The 19,750-nt window shown below is 39.3% G+C and overlaps 1 long non-coding RNA gene across 1 annotated transcript in view; it reads right to left on the reverse strand.

Moving 5' to 3' along the window:
• Positions 1 to 18,879, reverse strand: part of LOC128656821 (uncharacterized) — an 82,748-nt gene extending 63,869 nt beyond the window's left edge. Inside the window, exons 1-4 of the long non-coding RNA XR_008402067.1 lie at positions 18,706 to 18,879; positions 17,381 to 17,502; positions 10,244 to 10,361; positions 4,524 to 4,611 (exon numbers count right to left, since the gene is read on the reverse strand). This is a non-coding gene — a long non-coding RNA (uncharacterized LOC128656821). The remainder of the gene's footprint in view (positions 1 to 4,523; positions 4,612 to 10,243; positions 10,362 to 17,380; positions 17,503 to 18,705) is intronic.
• Positions 18,880 to 19,750: the final 871 nt, after the last annotated feature.

Consider the following 19,750-nt stretch of genomic DNA (forward strand, 5'->3'; position numbering starts at 1 on the left):
TACAAGAATTGTGATTGGTGCCACTAATTGGCTACTTGGGCCTGGCAGACAGGCTGGCAGATATGAGTCGTGGATGGTAGGTAGGGCAGCAATTTAACACAGTATGCTGTGTAAGTGACAAAAACACAGGACTGATAGAAAATAAAGTTAGATTACACTAGCAAAATATTTTAAAATTTTAATATTAAAATTGTTAAGAAGTGCAATGCACATATGACTATGAGTGGTCGCACTGGCTGGCTGCTACGTAGGGCAGCAATTATAACAACAGTATGCTGTGTAAGTCAGAGACAGTTAGACACAGGCCTGATAGAAAACACAATTAGATTACACTAGCATAATGATTTAAAGACTTTTTTTTGGAAATTTTAAGAAAAAGGTTAAGCACATACATATGAGTCGTGGCTGATAGCCTTGGAAGGGCAGCTATTAAAAACAGTAGGCTCTGCAAGTCAGATACACACACACGCCGGATAGAAAATACTATTAGATTACACTAGAAAAATGAATTTATTTTTTTTGGGGGGGGGGAATTAAAAAAAGGTTAAACACATATGAGTCGTGGCTCATAGACTAGGGAGGGCATCAAGTAAACACAGTAGGCTCTCTATGTCAGCAAAACACACAGGCCGGATAGAAAATTATATTAGATTACACTAGCAAACCAATTTAAACTTTTTTTTTTATATTAAAATTAAGGGGAAGAATAGATATGAGTGCTGGGTGGCTGCCTGGCACAGACCAATTAACCAAAAGACTGAAAAAAAATGAGGTATATCAATGGTATATTAATGCTGAGTGAGCCTGACAGACACAGGCATGATAGTAAATGTAATTAGATTACACTAGCAAAATATTTTTTTAAATTTAAAATGTTATAAACGGATATTAACACTGGTGGCTGCTGGCTGGCACAGAGCAATGAACCAGAGTATATGCTGTGTGACACTGGCCTGATAGAAAATGAAAAAAAATTACACTAGAAAAATAATTAAATTTTGGGTTAGTTAAATTTAAACTAATGTTGTTAGGGACATATCAGTGGTGGCAGTAGTCACAGCATATGCTGTGAGCCTTAAACACACAGCTGAAAGCCAGGCAAATGCTAATAAAAAAAAAATAGAAAAAAAAACAAAAAAATGGCACGAAATATAGCCCTAAAAAGGGCTTTTTGGGGTGCTGTGCTTGCAGCAGAGATGAGTGGAGTCCTTCTGGACTGTAAATACACTAGCCTAGCTATGTTTTTCCTATTAATGTCAGGAGCAAAAACACAACACGTCCTCATTAAAAAAGCAAGGTCGTTATGAGTCTAAAATGGCGGATTCCGAGTAGCTGGGAGTGTGTGAGGGAGTGTCTGATGTTGATTGGCTCTAATGTGTCAGGCGGCTGTGACATAAAGGGTCAAAGTTTCAACAATGATATCCAATGATATGCTATATCAGCTGAGGAGTTTATAATGCACATAAAACATGTTTTTGTCCAAAATTTCATTAAAACAATGTAAAATTTTTTTTTTTTTAAATATCAATTTGACAGCCACATTAAGTTTGCGATTACTTCTAAATCTTCATGCTTACATACCTGTTCTCTAAAGGACATTTAAAGGGTAACTAAACCAAAATTCATTCTCTCGATTCAGATAGAGCATGCAATTTTTTTTTTTTTAAATTATATTTTTTATTGAGGCATTAAGTATATACAGAACAAAAAGTATGTCCAGGCACGGAGCATAATCAAGAAAAAATACTTATACACTTTACATATGAGAAAAAGGCAAGTGGCGCGCAAATATGGCAACTGTTATTGCAATAACTAACCTATAGCAGTGTAATATTGGTATAAGAGGAGTCAGTGTCATGAAATATAACTGGGGTATCAATAAAAGGAGAACAATTGATATAGATAATAGCACCATCTCGGTAACCATGGGAATAAAATGTAACACATTATATATGAGTCATATGCAACTGGATCAAATAGGAGTAAAGCCTCAGTTTTTAAATGCAGATAAATAGTGGTCCCTACCTCGCTATAAAAGGTAATCTATTAGCTGTGAGTGACGGGAGGTAGTGAGTTGGCTTATGTCAGGCCTCCCGTAGGCCTTAGTGTATGGGGGAAGGGGTTCAGCGGGCACGAGCCGCTTGTAATGGGGGGGGCGGAGCCAGTTAGGATGCAAGGAGGGCATAGACTACAGGCTGATCAACCTCATAAAGTAAAAGATTCCAAAATAAGAAAAACTAGGAGTTGTCCTTTTCTTCAGGTCCACTCTCCCCCCCTGCCTAGTTAGTTTTCCCTTGGGTCACCTAAAGCTTTACTCAATTTAAGTGGTCTGGTGCTTAAATATCCATGAAATATTTCCCTGTGATCTCTTACCCCACATGTGACCCTGCACCTTACCCAGCTCTCTTAGTGGGACACCAGGAACCTGGAAACCTTAAGCTGGCCGGTGATGTGGGTCCTGAATTTGTCCAAGCTGGAGACGAGGAAAGCCATCAATGACTCATGATAGCAAACAACCTACCCTTATTACAAAGGGGTGACTTTTTGCACATGTTCAATTTCGTGACCCTCTATGGCTTATTGGATAATAGGGCTCTAAAAACCTGCTACTCCTTATCAATAAGCACCCTGTTGCCTAAGGTTGCTGGTGATCCAGATTACAGTAATTCCACCTACTAAAAAAAGTCTGTTGTCCCCTATCAATAGTGGGTGGCTCATGACCCTCCAAATGCTCATGTTCCACCCCAAGCATGAGCCTCTGCCTTCATCCAAGTCCCCAATGAGTTAGATGTCATCATGTATCACCAGAACCTAACAATGCAAATACTGATGTTCCTCGAGAGCAAGAGGTTTATAACTGTAGAACGTAAACATTTCATATTGTAAAGAGCCAAAAATAAAAAAACACCCATGTAAGAGAAGTCAAAGCTTTATTGAGACACAGCAACACAACACTTAAAATAGCAGCCAGAGGTCATAAATCCAAATTACATCCATGTTTATCGTTCAAGGTAGTCGAAGAAAAATGCTGCACTTCGGCCATCATCACCTTTTTCCCTGTGCGCACCGTGTGTGTATATAAGTTTAATTGTTCATCTTTAAAGAGACAGCTATGACAGAACCTGCAATAAATAAAAAAATTAAAATGAGCACATGGGACAAACATTCATGCCAAACAGTAGTTTCCATCCTACAATACAATCATCTGAGCAGTAACATAGCTAAAAGGCCATTTATAATCTAAAAATAGGTTGCAATTTGAAAAGGGACAGTCAAGTACAAAATAAAACATTAATGATTCAAATAGGGCATGTAATTTTAAACTTATTCCAATTTAATTTTATCACCATTTTTTCTTTGTTCTCTTGGTATTCTTAGTTGAAAGCTAAACCTAGGTAGGTTCATAAGCTAATTTTTAGACCTTGAAGGCCACCTCTAAACTGAATGCATTTTGACAGTTTATCACCACTAGAGGGCATTAGTTCATGTAAATAACATTGAGCTCACACACGTGACGTTACCTAGGAGTGAGCAATGATTGGCTAAAATGCAAGTCTGTCAAAAACTGAAATAAGGGGACAGTTTGCAGAGCTAATCAGGAGGTAAAACGTGTATTTTATAACTGTTGGTTAATCAAAACTGGGGAATGGGTAATAAAAGGGATTATCTACCTTTTTTTAATAATAAAAAAAACATCTGGTGCGACTGTCACTTTACGACTAGCGACCCAGCACCTTAGGGGTAAACTTATAGTGAAGTACCGCTTGGGACTCAGAGCACTGCTGGCTCAGAATTAAAGCTGCTACTGATCCTATCAAAAGCTCGTGTTACACAGCTGGGGTCGGGCAACTAGCGCTTCTGATGAGCAGCAGTTTCTGCCCAAGACCTGCAGTGCTCTTCAGTACTTCTAACCCCATTGGACTAATAATCATTTTATTGCATAATTTATAATAAAATCAATTTATATTAAATTGTGCAATTTGTGCTTTGGTTAGCTCAAAAAAGGGACACAAGTCAAATGTAAACCTTTATGATTCAGATAGAACGTGCAATTTAACAACTTTCCAATTTACTACCATTAAGATGTGCAGTCTTTTTATATTTACACTGAGTCACGAGCAGCAACACAGTAAGTACCATGGGCTGTTTGGATTAACTTGATTGGTTAAATATATTGTAATATAATTTGAATATACCTATTTTATTTGCACTGCCAATTGTACCAGTGTCTGCAAAATTTTAAGAACCACTGTTCTAGACAACTAAACTTTTATAGGGTCCTCGTTTTAAAAAGGGATTATAAAAATAGGAATGTATATTTTTATTTCATTAGGACAACTCATTTTATTTTTCCTTCTAAAACAGACAAAAATCTGCACTTCCAGTCCAGTGCTTAAACAATACGCTGCATATTAAATAAGTCACTGCTGTGATCAGTCAGATTACAAAGCAAGTGAGCAAATATGCTATTAACCATTCCTGAATGTCAATACACTACCAAACGCAAAACCGTTCATTCTTACCTAGCTTAATGTCACTGGGCTAAAGTCACAAGTTGTGTTCCAATTATTCAATAGTTGCATAAAGGCGTTCGATTAGGTTCTCTGTAATCTGTGAAAAACACAAAACACACACTTAGCGTAAGAAACCAGACAACTTGATGCTTTAGGTGAATCAAGTATACAAATGTACAGAGTTGTTGCCTTTCCCATATTAGCATAAAAAAACCATATCAACAATTTGATTTGAGAAATCTCTTCCGTCTGTTTTGCATGAAAATCTAAACGGTGAAGAATTCTATTTGAAGTGAAAAACAAGAATGAAGTGAAAAGTGATGGTATGGAAACCATTTATCTTTTGGGGACTACCTACCCAACTGCTAAGAATGCACAACACATGCTATCAGCTCAAAATCTCAGATATCAGACAAAAGTAGAAGAGATGCCTTATTATGCAATCTCTCTTATACTTGGAGATTCACATGTATTCAATATACAGGGTACTCAAGGAGAATGCACACAGCGCAATACAGACAAGCCAAGGCTTCGGAGCCACTCTGCTGGCTCACTCTCTCCACCAAGGAGCATGAACGTGTGTCGATTGCTCACACCTATGAAAGCATAAGCATCGGGCAAAGAAAATGCCAGATTACACAAATTGAAGTCTTTTCAGAGGATTTCTTGTAACTGTTCCATCAAGGTCGGTCACATCCTGAAGACCCCACCGGTAAAGAAATTTCTTTCAACCACTGACGGTATGGAGAGACAAATAGGAGGGACCATTTACCTTTTGGTCACTACCTACCCAATTGCTAAGAATTCACAACACACGCTATCAGCTCATCACATAAGGGAAAAGTGTGCCAAAGGCAACTTCCCTAACTATGCATGGCCAAAAGAACCGATTGCGCTCTGCTTCCACTTCCCATGATCACAGAATGTGGGAACAGCCGCACTCTGCTCCCACAGCCTGTGAACACAGTTGGCAGTCACAGAATGAAATGTTTACCTTCTGACCATGTTGAGAAGACATTTCCCTACCTATTTCCCTTAGGCTCAGAGAGATAGCACATGAAGTAAACATTAACAACTGGGTCAGCGCACAAGCCATAAAAAACAAACAATATTGTACACAATATCGTATCAGAGGTGCGCACACAAATAAAATATATGGAACGTAAGACTGTAAAATATGATAGCACAATCAAAAAAGGCAAAACAAATGATCACACAATTGGGGAAAATTGATTCAAAAGTCAGTTGAGAAATATCTGACCAGATGATCTCAATCCAATATTATGAGCAGTCTGTTCTCTTCGAATGGTGAAAAATACAAACAATGTCCTAAGACAAAAGTAGAAGAGATGCCTTATTAGTCTCTTATACTTGGAGATTCACATGTATTCAATATACAGGGTACTCACAAGGAAAATGCACACAGTGCAATACAGACAAGCCAAGGCTTCGGAGCCGCTCGGCTGAATCACCCTCTCCACCAAGGAGCATAAAACGCGTGTTGATTCCTCACACCTATGAAAGCATAAGCACCGGGCAAAGAAAATGTCAGATTACACAAATTGTGTGATTTCTTTGAACCACTGACGGTATGAAGAGACAAATAGGAGGGACCATTTACCTTTTGGTCACTACCTACCCAACTGCTAAGAATCCACAACACACGCTATCAGCTCATCACATAAGGGAAAATTGTGCCAAAGGCAACTTCCCTAACTATGCATGGCCAAAAGAACCGATTGCACTCTGCTTCCACTTCCCATGACCACAGAATGTGGGAACAGCCGCACTCTGCTCCCACAGCCTGTGAACACAGTTGGCAGTCACAGAATGAAATGTTTACCTTCTGACCATGTTGAGAAGACATTTCCCAAACTATATCCCTTAGGCTCAGAGAGATAGCACATGAAGTAAACATTAACAACTGGGTCAGCGCACAAGCCATAAAAAACAAACAATATTGTACACAATATCGTATCAGAGGTGCGCACACAAATAAAATATATGACACTGTAAAATATGATAGCACAATCAAGGCAAAAAATGCACACAATTGGGGAAAATTGATTAAAAAGTCAGTTGAGAAATATCTGTGACCAGATGATCTCAATCCATTATTATGAGCAGTCAGCTCTCTTCGAATGGTGAAAAATACAATGTCCTGAAAGACAAAAGTAGAAGAGATGCCTTATTATGCAGTCTCTTATACTTGGAGATTCACGTGTATTAATTATACAGGGTACTCAAGGAGAATGCACACAGTGCAATACAGACAAGCCAAGGCTTCGGAGCCACTCGGCTGATTCACTCTCTCCACCAAGGAGCATGAATGCACGTTGATTCCTCACACATATGAAAGCATAAGCACCGGGCAAAGAAAATGCCAGATTACACAAATTGAAGTCTCTTGTAACTGTTCCATCAAGGTCAGTCACATCCTGAAGACCCCAGCGGTAAAGAAATTTCTTTCAACCACTGATGGTATAGAGAGAATAATAGGAGGGACCATTTACCCTTTTGGTCACTACCTACCCAATTGCTAAGAATTCCCAACGCATGCTATCAGCTCATCACATAAGGGAAAATTGTGCCAAAGGCAACTTCCCTACCTATGCATGGCCAAAAGAACCGATTGCACTCTGCTTCCACTTCCCATGACCACAGAATGTGGGAACAGCCGCACTCTGCTCCCACAGCCTGTGAACACAGTTGGCAGTCACAGAATGAAATGTTTACCTTCTGACCATGTTGAGAAGACATTTCCCTAACTATTTCCTTTAGGCTCGGAGAGATAGCACATGAAGTAAACATTAACAACTGGGTCAGCGCTCAAGCAATAAAAAACAAACAATATTGTACACAATATCGTATCAGAGGTGCGCACACAAATATATGAAACGTAAGACTGTAAAATGATAGTACAATCAAAAAAGAAAAAAAAAAAAATGCACACAATGGGGGAAAATTGATTAAAAAGTCAGTTGAGAAATATCTGTGACCAGATGATCTCAATCCAATATTATGAGCAGTCAGCCATCTTCGAATGATGAAAAATACAATGTCCTAAAAGACAAAAGTAGAAGAGATGCCTTATTATGCAGTTCCTTATACTTGGAGATTCAAATGTATTCAATATACAGGGTACTCACAAGGAGAATGCACAGTGCAATTTAGACAAGCCAAGGCTTCAGAGCAGCTTGGCTGATTCACCCTCTCCACCAAGGAGCATGAACGCGTGTTGATTCCTCACACCTATGAAACCATAAGCACCGGGCAAAGAAAATGCCAGATTGCTGTAATTGAAAGAAAGAATGTTTGCCACATCCTGAAGATCCCACCGGTAAAGAAATCTTTGAACCACAGAAGGTATCGAGACACAAATTGGGACTATGTACCCAAATTGCTAAGAATTCAACACATGCTATCAGCTCATCACATAAGGGAAAAGTGTGCCAAAGGCAACTCCCTACCTATGCATGGCCAAAAGAACCGATTGCACTCTGCTTCCACTTCCCATGACCACAGAATGTGGGAACAGCCGCACTCTGCTCCCACAGCCAGTAGACACAGTTGGCAGTCACAGAATGAAATGTTTACCTTCTGACCATGTTGAGAAGACATTTCCCTACCTATTTCCCTTAAGCTCAGAGAGATAGCACATGAAGTAAACATTAACATCTGGGTCAGCGCACAAGCCATAAAAAACACCACCAAACAAACAATATTGTACACAATATCGTATCAGAGGTGCGCACACAAATAAAATATATGGAACGTAAGACTGTAAAATATGATAGTACAATCAAAAAAGGCAAAACAAATGATCACACAATTGGGGAAAATTGATTCAAAAGTCAGTTGAGAAATATCTGACCAGATGATCTCAATCCAATATTATGAGCAGTCAGCTCTCTTTGAACAGTGAAAAATACAACGTCCTAAAAGACAAAAAGTAGAAGAGATGCCTTATTATGCAGTCTTATACTTGGAGATTCACGTGTATTCAATATACAGGGTACTCACAAGGAAAATGCACACAGTGCAATACAGACAAGCCAAGGCTGCGGAGCCGCTCAGCTGATTCACCCTCTCCACCAAGGAGAATGAACGCACGTTGATTCCTCACACCTATGAAAGAATCAGCACCGGGCAAAGAAAATGCCCAACAACACAAATTGAAGTCTTTTAAGAGGATTTCTTGTACCTGTTCCATCAAGGTCAGTCACATCCTGAAGACCCCACCGGTAAAGAAATTTCTTTGAACCACTGACGGTATGGAGAGACAAATAGGAGGGACCATTTACCTTTTGGTCACTACCTACCCAATTGCTAAGAATCTACAACACATGCTATCAGCTCATCACATAAGGGAAAAGTGTGCCAAAGGCAACTTCCTACCTATGCATGGCCAAAAGAACCGATTGCGCTCTGCTTCCACTTCCCATGACCACAGAATGTGGGAACAGCCGCACTCTGCTCCCACAGCCTGTGAACACAGTTGGCAGTCACAGAATGAAATGTTTACCTTCTGACCATGTTGAGAAGACATTTCCCTACCTATTTCCCTTAGGCTCAGAGAGATAGCACATGAAGTAAACATTAACAACTGGGTCAGCGCACAAGCCATAAAAAACAAACAATATTGTACACAATATCGTATCAGAGGTGCGCACACAAATAAAATATATGACACAGTAAAATATGATAGCACAATCAAAAAAGGCAAAAAATGATCACACAATTGGGGTAAATTGATTTAAAAGTCAGTTGAGAAATATCTGTGACCAGATGATCTCAATCCAATATTGAGCAGTCAGCTCTCTTTGAACAGTGAAAAATACAAACAATGTCCTAAGAGACAAAAGTAGAAGAGATGCCTTATTAGTCTTATACTTGGAAATTCACATGTATTCAATATACAGGGTACTCACAAGGAGAATGCACACAGTGCAATACAGACAAGCCAAGGTTTCGGAGCTGCTCGGCCGATTCACCCTCTCCACCAAGGAGAATGAACGCACGTTGATTCCTCACACCTATGAAAGCATAAGCACCGGGCAAAGAAAATGCCCAATTACTCAAATTGAAGTCTTTTCAGAGGATTTCTTGTACCTGTTCCATCAAGGTCAGTCACATCCTGAAGACCCCAGCGGTAAAGAAATTTCTTTGAACCACTGACGGTATGGAGAGACAAATAGGAGGGACCATTTACCTTTTGGTCACTACCTACCCAATTGCTAAGAATCCACAACACACGCTATCAGCTCATCACATAAGGGAAAAGTGTGCCAAAGACAACTCCCTACCTATGCATGGCCAAAAGAACCGATTGCGCTCTGCTTCCACTTCCCATGACCACAGAATGTGGGAACAGCCGCACTCTGCTCCCACAGCCTGTGAACACAGTTGGCAGTCACAGAATGAAATGTTTACCTTCTGACCATGTTGAGAAGACATTTCCCTACCTATTTCCCTTAGGCTCAGAGAGACAGCACATGAAGTAAACATTAACAACTGGGTCAGCGCACAAGCCATAAAAGGCATGAGCACCGGGCAAAGAAAATGCCTGATAGCTGTAATTGAAAGTCTGTTTGCTGATGCAAACACAAATGGAAGTCTTTCCAGTTGTCTATTGACAACTGGTTGAACAGAAGATGACAACAAATAAAATCTAGCAGTCACTGCAAGTTGATAACAATAAAGCATATGACATAGGAAAAGGTCCTTACCTGTAAACAGTCGTCATGGTTCCACTGCAATGAGCGAGAATCTAGTGACAGCGTGGAAGAATTTCTTCTGCGTAAACAAGAGGTGAAGTGAGCTTCTCTCCATACACGGTCACATATGCTGAGGAAGAAAAAAAGAAAGCTTTCATGCTCTCGTAGTGCCATATATATTTTACTGCAATTAGAAAAAACCTCTCAAAGCCACCTTGGTCCCACTAGAAACCAACAAGCGTTATATTTCTCACCACCTCTAATTTTATCTGCACAATAACAAAATTAGCTTGCATTTTCTAAATACGCTTCCATAAGTTGTGTCACCTTAAAAACAATTTTACATTTCAGCAGAGGGTATTAGAAGACTTTTTTTAGTGTTAAACAAAGTTATAAATTATAAAATGGAGCTCAAAATGTAAAATTTTGAATTAAAGAACCCTGAAAGAATTTTATGGATAAAGTGAAAGTGTTCTCCCCAAGACCTTTTTGATTAGGGCACTAAGTCTACTATTTTACTGACCCCAGATAAAATGTAAGCCAATATTAAGCTAAAATAGCCAATATTCATTTTTTCAATGTTTTCTTGCCTAAAAAATTAAAAAAACTTTTATACAAAATTGTGCAATTAATGTGTGCTTTGTATTATAACATTTTCTGCCAAAGTATTGCACTGCCCCCACTCAGCAACTTCCTCATCCCACCAGGATGGCTACATTTTCTGTGAGTGTTTTAGCCCTGTATCATAAAATCTATACTCTACAGTGCGCTTTACTTCATACACTACTCCCTACAGTTAGTATTCCTTTCAAGGGACATATATGTTAATATATTCACAATTATAAGGGAGATTAAAGTGACACTTTTCTGGTCCAGTAATTTTAAGAGACAATTCAATTTACTTATATTAACAAAATGTACTTTTATCTCTTGAACTCTTTTTGCACTTCTACGTATATCTAAAGTGAACTTCACAATCAAGAGGAAGAATAGCGTGATAAATAACCATGTACCCATCAAATGATGGCCCCTTTACGCAAATACATTGGAATGGGTACACATCACAAAATACACCTATGTATATTAGCAAGTGTTCTCCTCAGGGCATATTTAGTGGGTGCACCACCAACTAATTTTACAGACCACCTAACTAAAATTTAAGCCAGTATTAAGATAAAATAAGCAAATAAATATTTGTAGTTCAAATTATCATTTAATCAACATATGTTAAAAACTCAGCAATTAATGTGCGATTTGGAAAGTTTAAAAAAGACACTAAACCCATTTTTTTTCTTTCATGGATTATATAGAGCAGCAATTTTAATTCATGTAAGCTTACCAAGCTGGCCCATTTTCAGTTCAGAACCCTGGATAGCGCTTGCTTATGGGTAAGTCGCCAATAAGCAAGCATAACCCAGGTTCTCAACCAAAAATGAACGGGCTCCTAAGCTAAACATTCCTGATTTTTAAATAAGGATAGCAAGAGAAGAAAAAGTGATAATGGATTAAATTAGAAAGTTGTCCTAAATCATGAAAGCATTTTGTGTGTGTGTGTGTGTGTGTGTGGGGGGGGGGGGGGGGAATTTAGTGTCACTTTAAAGTAAATGTAAAATTAAAGCATTTAAATATTTACATTTTGTAATCTAATACATTAACAATGATTTATTGCTAGGCTTAAAGGGACAAACTATCCCCAATTTTTATTTTTTGTATAACAGCAAGTTGGAAACCCCCCCCCCCAAAAACTTACTTATATTAGCAAATTTACTTTATTTTCATGCATTTCTTTAAGAGATACTTCTGTAGAAAGTGTGCACTTGTCTAGAGAACTATAAGGCAGCAGTTTTGCAAGAATGCTTTTGAGCACTAGATGGCAGCAGACTACACACAATGTACAATATTGTTACAAGCATTTTTGTAAAACTCCTACAATATGGTTCTCCTGACACATGGATGCTCCTGAACCTATTTACCTATTTTTTCTTTTGTTTTACTTAACATAGGATAATAGAATATACATTTGCTAATAGACATAACATGAGAGACATAGGTTGTCCTGAAAAATTAACAAGATTACCCAAAGTTCTAGTATCAGAGAGAAAAAATAAAACTACAAAGATAAACTAAAATAAATCATTTTGCTGCTGATCAATGCCTATAGATTGAGTTGTTTTTTTTGTGGTTTGCTCCCCAAATTTTAAGCTTTTTTGTGAGGTACCCATATAAACATACATCGTTTTCAGGCGCCCAAACATTAGAAAATAACTTTAGTTTACAGAAATAGAGTAAATGCCACCACACGCAAACTTGTAAAGATTCCACTCTGTATTGTAGGAGTTAATGTCAAGTGTAAGGAACAGGATCCAACATCACTGATTTGTGAATGTGCGCTGCTTATGTCACACAGGGTGCAAGAATACGAGAGATGGAAGCTTCATCAATTGGCACCACTAAAAGTTTAAAATAAAAAGTGCAGTTTTGAAGACCGCAGCCAGCACAGGAGGGAAAATAATGTCTTAGTATTAACCCACTACATGGTGCAGACACATTAAAAAGGGACACTAAACCCAATTTTTTTCCTTTTGTGATTCAGTTATAGAATGCAATTTTAAGCAAATTTCTAATTTACTCCTAATATCAAATTTTCTTCATTCTCTTGCTATCTTTTATTTAAAAAGCAGGAATGTGATGCATAGGAGCCGGACCATTTCTGGTTGAGAACCTGGGGTTATGCTTGCTTATTATCCATGGTGCTGAACCTAAAATGGGCTGGCTCCTATGCATCACATTCCTGCTTTTAAAATAAAGATAGCAAGAGAACAAAGAAAAATTGCTAATAGGAGTAAATTAGAAAGTTGCTTAAAATTCCATGCTCTCTGAATCATGAAAGAAACAATTTCGGTTCAATATACCTTTAATAAGAAGATACCTAGAACTAAATGCTAATCTGGATTAAGAATCTAACCCCCCCCCCCCCCAATTAAAAGTATACAGATTGCAAGCAGCAATATACATATGCTATGTTATATAGCTCACACATACTACAAAGAAAACAAACACCTACCTAGGTATCTACTCAACAAAGAACACCATGAGAATGAAGCAAATTTGAGTGCAAAAAGAAATTGGAAGAGAGAAATTGTGGGTTTAATATCCCTTTTAAAGGAATAGTAAGTGGTAGTATACATTTGTAAGTGCCTATGGCAGAAATATGAAGGATACTACCACTTACTATTCCTTTAAAAATGGATATTAAACCCACAATTTCTCTTTTCCAATTTCTTTTTGCTCTCAAATTTGCTTCATTCTCATGGTATTCTTTGTTGAGTTGATACCTAGGTAGGTGCCTGGAGCACTACATAACAGGAAATACTTGTTAAACTGCTGCCATATAGTGCTCCACAGCTTACCTCAGCTTTTTAAAAAAAATTAAAAAAAAAATACCAAGAGAAACATTTTGTTTATACAAGTTAGAAAGTTCTTTAATCCCTTCAATGCACAAATGTGGGGAATCGCCGATCAAAATAGTTTTTTGGTAATCCCATGCAATGCAGGCCGGGGACCATTAGTGATCTAATGGACGGCACTCCCAGGCTTCACAGGAGTGCTGGTGATGTCACCACGTACGTGATGACATCACAAAGGGGCTGAACCAGGATGCACCAGTAGCAGAAAGGGAGCTGGATGGGGGGGGGGGGGGGGGGGGGGATTTTCAAAGCCTTCAAGACCCCTTCATTTGAAAGAGAAGAGTCTACTTTTTCAAATGGTGGTCATTTTGGAGTAGTAATAAAAAGCAGATCTTTTAAAAAAAAGTAAAACAAAAACCACATGGGGATTTGCAGGGGGATGGGATATATGCAAAATAAAACATTGTCTAGAGATCCCTAATCAAGTTTATTTTCTAGCAGACAAGTCCCTCTCTTAAAAATATATTAATTTTGTCTGTAAAGTCCGGTTGGTAACAGTGAGTACCTTGCAAGGAAAAAAAAGTACTTAATTCTGTACCGCACAGTGGGGCCTCTCCAATCTATATTATAACCCCTAAAAGCCTTTATGGCTACCAATGACAGCAATGGGGCAAGGTGATCACAGTAACAGCATTAGTTATTGAGGAATATTAATTATTATTTACTAAAACAAAATGTTTACAGTTTGACGCAGCTATCTCACATGACAAATATTGTGAATCTGCTGCCCTGCAGAAAAACAAAAAACAGTGAGCGACAGTGTGGGTCACTCACTTCAAAAATCTGGGTTTTATGTCCCTTTAGCAATATACAAGTATTAAAAGTACAATCATACCACAAATGGCAGTGGAGAAAATTACACTGATCATTTTGGGTGCAGACAGTGGCGTATATAGGTTTTGTGCTGCCCTAAATTTGAATGTGTGGCTGGCAGTTTTAATTGGTGGTCGAGTTAAGTGAGGGGGAATACATGGGTGTCTTGAGGGATTCCGCCCAGGGCACCAGGGACTACTTATAAGGCTCTAGTTGCACCGTGACACCGGTTGTTGTCAGGCTCAGCCTTAGAGGAAAGATGGTGCCAGCTTCCCCAAATCTGCCGCTCTGGCACATACCTTGTTGCCTAGGCTAGGAATACGCCCACGGGTGCACATTTATTAGCATTATGGAGGAACACGCAGCTCATACACTATGAATTTACTTTAGTTTAATTCTTACCTGCGCTTAAGATCACAGGACAGAAGAAATTCTTAACGAAACCAGGCAATGTAAGGTTTATCGACTTCTCACCTGTGGCTGTAGATCATTTAAACTCCAGCAATCACCTGCAGATCATAGAAATGTTACTTAACTATTGTGATAAATTTGCCCTTGCCCTATAAGTTAATACTCAAGCAGAAAATGGGAGATAAGCAGACTTGTTTAAAAGAGCTTGTGATACAAATTTACGGGCAAAGCATAAGTCATTGAATAAAAGGTAATGGTCACACGAAACTGTTCCGTATTCCTATTCTTGGCTGGGCACAGTCTGTATTTACAGGGTTTATTACATTAACACACACACCAATTGCTCCATAGTACTATAATGAATTAAGTACATAGCTTCCAATCTCCTAAAACTACAGCTGCCATGGAGATTGATTGCTAGCGAATTTGCACTAGAAGGATAGATATGCCATGTTCGAGGTAATCAATGTTGGGAAAACCATGGGAAGGCTTGCAGGATAATAGAATCTCTGCCCTAAGAGGTATACTTAGATACTGCAATGTTAGAGGCAGTCTTGTGGAGAACCTAAATGGAAATAATTTATTGGTTCAAATATGGATATATTTGGGTCTTATTTTATCCTAACTACATGTCCAAACGCTTCAATGACAGTCACAACCTAATCAATAGCTTTACAGGTGCACACTGCTTCAAATGTCTAAAAGTGTAGCTGCCACCATGTGAGATTGCTCACTGTAATGTTTGCCAGTGGCCATGTTGGGCCTAACAGCATTTTGAACAATATGGCGGAAGTTAAGGTGCCATTTTAGAGGCATTATAGCTGTACCCGTGGACACAGGGGTAGGTGCAAACTGCTCCTTATGTCCACAAGCACAGCTACCACCATGTGCAGATTGCTCACAGTAATGTCTGCCAATGTAGGGCAAAACAAGACTTTGGGAAAAATTAAAATGCCATGTTAGAGGCATTAATAATTTGTTAATTTAAATTCATGCCAGAGGCTTCAGAGGACAGATGACGCTATACCCGTGGGCACAGAGCGGGACTGTTCCTTGTGTCCACAAGCGCAGCTGCCACCGTGTGCAAAGTGCCCACTGTAACATCTGCCAATGACAATATTGGGCCCAACAAATAAATCAGTCTGCACTTATCGGTAAACTGGCCTCATAACCTTATAAGAAATAAAGTTGCCATATTTTTCCGATTTCTGCAAATGCATTCCTAACTGCTGGAGCCATTTCCAAAGTGAGCAGATATTCCTGCAGATCAAAATAACTGATAAACCAAAATAAAATGCATTGTTTAAAATAAATGCCCAGAGGGCTTCAGAGACAGTTCACAACCACACCATAGCTTTTAAAGCTATACCACATGGGCCACAGGGGGTAGCCACGGACTGCTCTTATGTCCACAAGACACAGGCAGCCACCATGTGCAAATTGCTCTCCATGCGTCTGCCAATGAGCATGTTGGGCCTAATAAATAAGCAACCGGCACACTACCTGCAACACTTGCATCATAACCCTTATGATCAGAGAAAGTCGTTATATTGTTGCGATTTCCCAAAATGCATTCCTAACTGCTGGAGCCATTTCCAAAGTGATAAGAGATTCCAGCAGTCCAAACTGGAAGATATAAAAAAAAAAATTAAATTAAAATACCATGTTAGAGGCATTATTAAAATGTTTGTTTAAATATATGCCCAGAGGCTTCAGCAACAGTACACAACCCACCATAGCTTTACAGCTGTAGCCGTGGGCACAAGGAGCAGGTGCGGACTGCTCCTTATGTCCACAAGCACAGCTGCCACCATGTGCAAATTGCTCTACGTAATTTCTGCCAATGACCATGCTGTGCCATAATGGAGCCATTGCTGAATTTTTTTTAAAATACATGCCCAGAGGCTTCAGAGACAGTTCACAACCCACCATAGCTTTACAGCTGTACCAGTGGGCACAAGGAGCAGGTGCGGACTGCTCCTTATGTCCACAAGCACAGCTGCCACCATGTGCAAATTGCTCTCCGTAACGTCTGCCAATGACCATCCGGTGCCATAATAGAGGCAATACTGAATTTAAATACATGCCCAGAGGCTTCAGAGACAGTTCACAACCCACCATAGCTTTACAGCTGTACCCGTGGGCACAAGGAGCAGGTGCGGACTGCTCCTTATGTCCACAAGCACAGCTGCCACCATGTGCAAATTGCTCTCCGTAACGTCTGCCAATGACCATGCTGTGCCATAATAGAGGCAATATTGAATTTAAATACATGCCCAGAGGCTTCAGAGACAGTTCACAACCCACCATAGCTTTACAGCTGTACCCGTGGGCACAGGGGGCAGCCGCGGACTGCTCCTTATGTCCACAAGCACAGCTGCCACCATGTGCAAATTGCTCTCCGTAACGTCTGCCAATGAGCACGTTAGTCCTAATAAATAAATCAACCTGCACTTACCTGCAAAGTGGCATCATAACCTTATGATAGAGAAATAATCATCATATTCTTGTGATTTCCCCAAATGCATTCCTAACTGCTGGAGCCATTTCCAAAGTGATAAGAGATTCCAGCAGTACAAACTCGGAAGAGATGAAACAAAATTAAAAATACCATGGTAGAGGGCATTAATAAATTGTTACTCTTAAATACATGCCCAGAGGCTTCAGCGACAGTTCACAACCCACCATAGCTTTATCCATGGGCACCTTATGTCCACAAGCACAGCTGCCGCCATGTACAAATTGCTCTCTAACGTCAGCCAATGACCATGCTGTGCCATAATGGAGCCATTGCTGAACTTTTTAAATTTAAATACATGCCCAGAGGCTTCAGAGACAGTTCACAACCCACCATAGCTTTACAGCTGTACCCGTGGGCACAGAGAGCAGGTGCGGACTGCACCTTGTGTCCACAAGCACAGCTGCCACCATGTGCAAATTGCTCTCTGTAACGTCTGCCAGTGACCACGCTGTGCCATAATAGAGGCAATACTGAATTATTTTAAAGGGACACTCAATCAAAATTAAACTTTCATTATTCAGATAGAGCATGTCATTTTGAACAACTTTCCAATTTACTTCCATTAACAAAATGTGCACAGTCTTTTTATATTTAAACTTTTTTTAGTCACACGCCTCCTACTGAGCATGTGCAAGAATAAGTGTGTATGCATTTGTGAATGGCTGATGGCTGTCACGTGGTATGTGTATGCATTTGTGACTGGCTGCTAGCTGTCACATGGTACAGGGGGAGTGGAAAAAGACATAACTTTTAAAATTGTCAGAAAAAAAATCTACTACTCATTTGAAGTTCAGACTAAGTGCTATTGCATTGTCTTGTTATCTTGCATTTGTTGATTATGCAAATCTACTGTGTTGACTGGTCCTTTAAATTTAAATACATGCCCAGAGGCTTCAGAGACTGTTCACAACCCACAATAGCTTTACAGCTGTACCCATAGGCACAGGGGGCAGCCGCGGCCTGCTCCTTATGTCCACAAGCACAGCTGCCACCATGTGCAAATTGCTCTCCGTAACGTCTGCCAATGACCATGCTGTGCCATAATAGAGGCAATACTGAATTATTTTAATTTAAATACATGCCCAGAGGCTTCAGAGACAGTTTACAACCCACCATAGTTTTACAGCTGTACCCGTGGGCACAGAGGGCAGGTGCGGACTGCTCCTTATGTCCACAAGCACAGCTGCCACCATGTGCAAATTGCTCACTGTAACGTCTGCCAATGGCCATGTTGGACATAAATAAAATCAACCCGCACTTACCTGCAAACTGGCATCATCATAGAGAAATAAAATTGACATTCTTGCGATCTCCACAAATGCATTCCTAACTGCTGGAGCCATTTCCAAAGTGAGCAGATATTACAGCAGACCAAACTGGAAGAGATAAACCAGAGTTTGTACAATTACATATTAGTATATTAACCAAGCAGAGGTGCTGTGGAAATCGCAAAAGAAATAATTTATTATGATAAAAAAAAAAAAAAAACACACAAAAAAAAAAAAAAAAAAAACAACCTTCATTTTATGTAAAAATGTCCCATGCTTCCTGTGAGTCTAAAAAGCTACTTTGTAACCAGCAAAATTAAAAAGGGACAGTTTTATTTAGGGTTGCACCGATACCATTTTTTTTATGACCAAGTACAAGTAACGATACTTGTTTTCAAATACTTGCCGATACCAATTACCGATACTTTTTTTTTTAATGTCATGTGACACTTTACCAAGCACAATACAGACTAATTATTTAAGATTCTTTCTTTATAATTATAAAGGACTGTAATTCCAAAGACATTATGAAATAAAAAAAGTTCACTGAACATGTTTATAAATAAAAAATATTACAATAAAATATTAAATTTAAAGGGGTGATACAATTGGGTTGTAGGGCTGTTATATAACATCAATCTGACATTTGTATGGAGGTTCGACTCTAAGCCGAACAGTCTCACTTTCCACACTACTGCATGGGGCAGAAAGATATTTTTGGGCCATTTTAGCCAGAGCTGGAAATCTGTTAATTAACTGCCCAGAACTGGTAGTGCCTGTCTAAGAAGGCAAACCTTAGATACCGGTGATGATCCTTGTGAATCGGTATGTGAAGGTAAGCATCTTTTAAATCCACTGTGGTCATGTACTGACCCTTTTGGATCATGGGTAAGATTGTCCGAATAGTTTCCATTTTGAACGATGGAACTCTTAGGAACTTGTTTAGAATCTTTAAATCTAAGATTGGCCTGAAAGTTCCCTCTTTTTTGGGAACCACAAACAGGTTTGAGTAGAACCCTTGTCCTTGTTCCGACCGCGG

The sequence above is a fragment of the Bombina bombina genome, chromosome 4 (genome assembly GCF_027579735.1).
Source record: "Bombina bombina isolate aBomBom1 chromosome 4, aBomBom1.pri, whole genome shotgun sequence".
Taxonomy (NCBI): domain Eukaryota; kingdom Metazoa; phylum Chordata; class Amphibia; order Anura; family Bombinatoridae; genus Bombina; species Bombina bombina.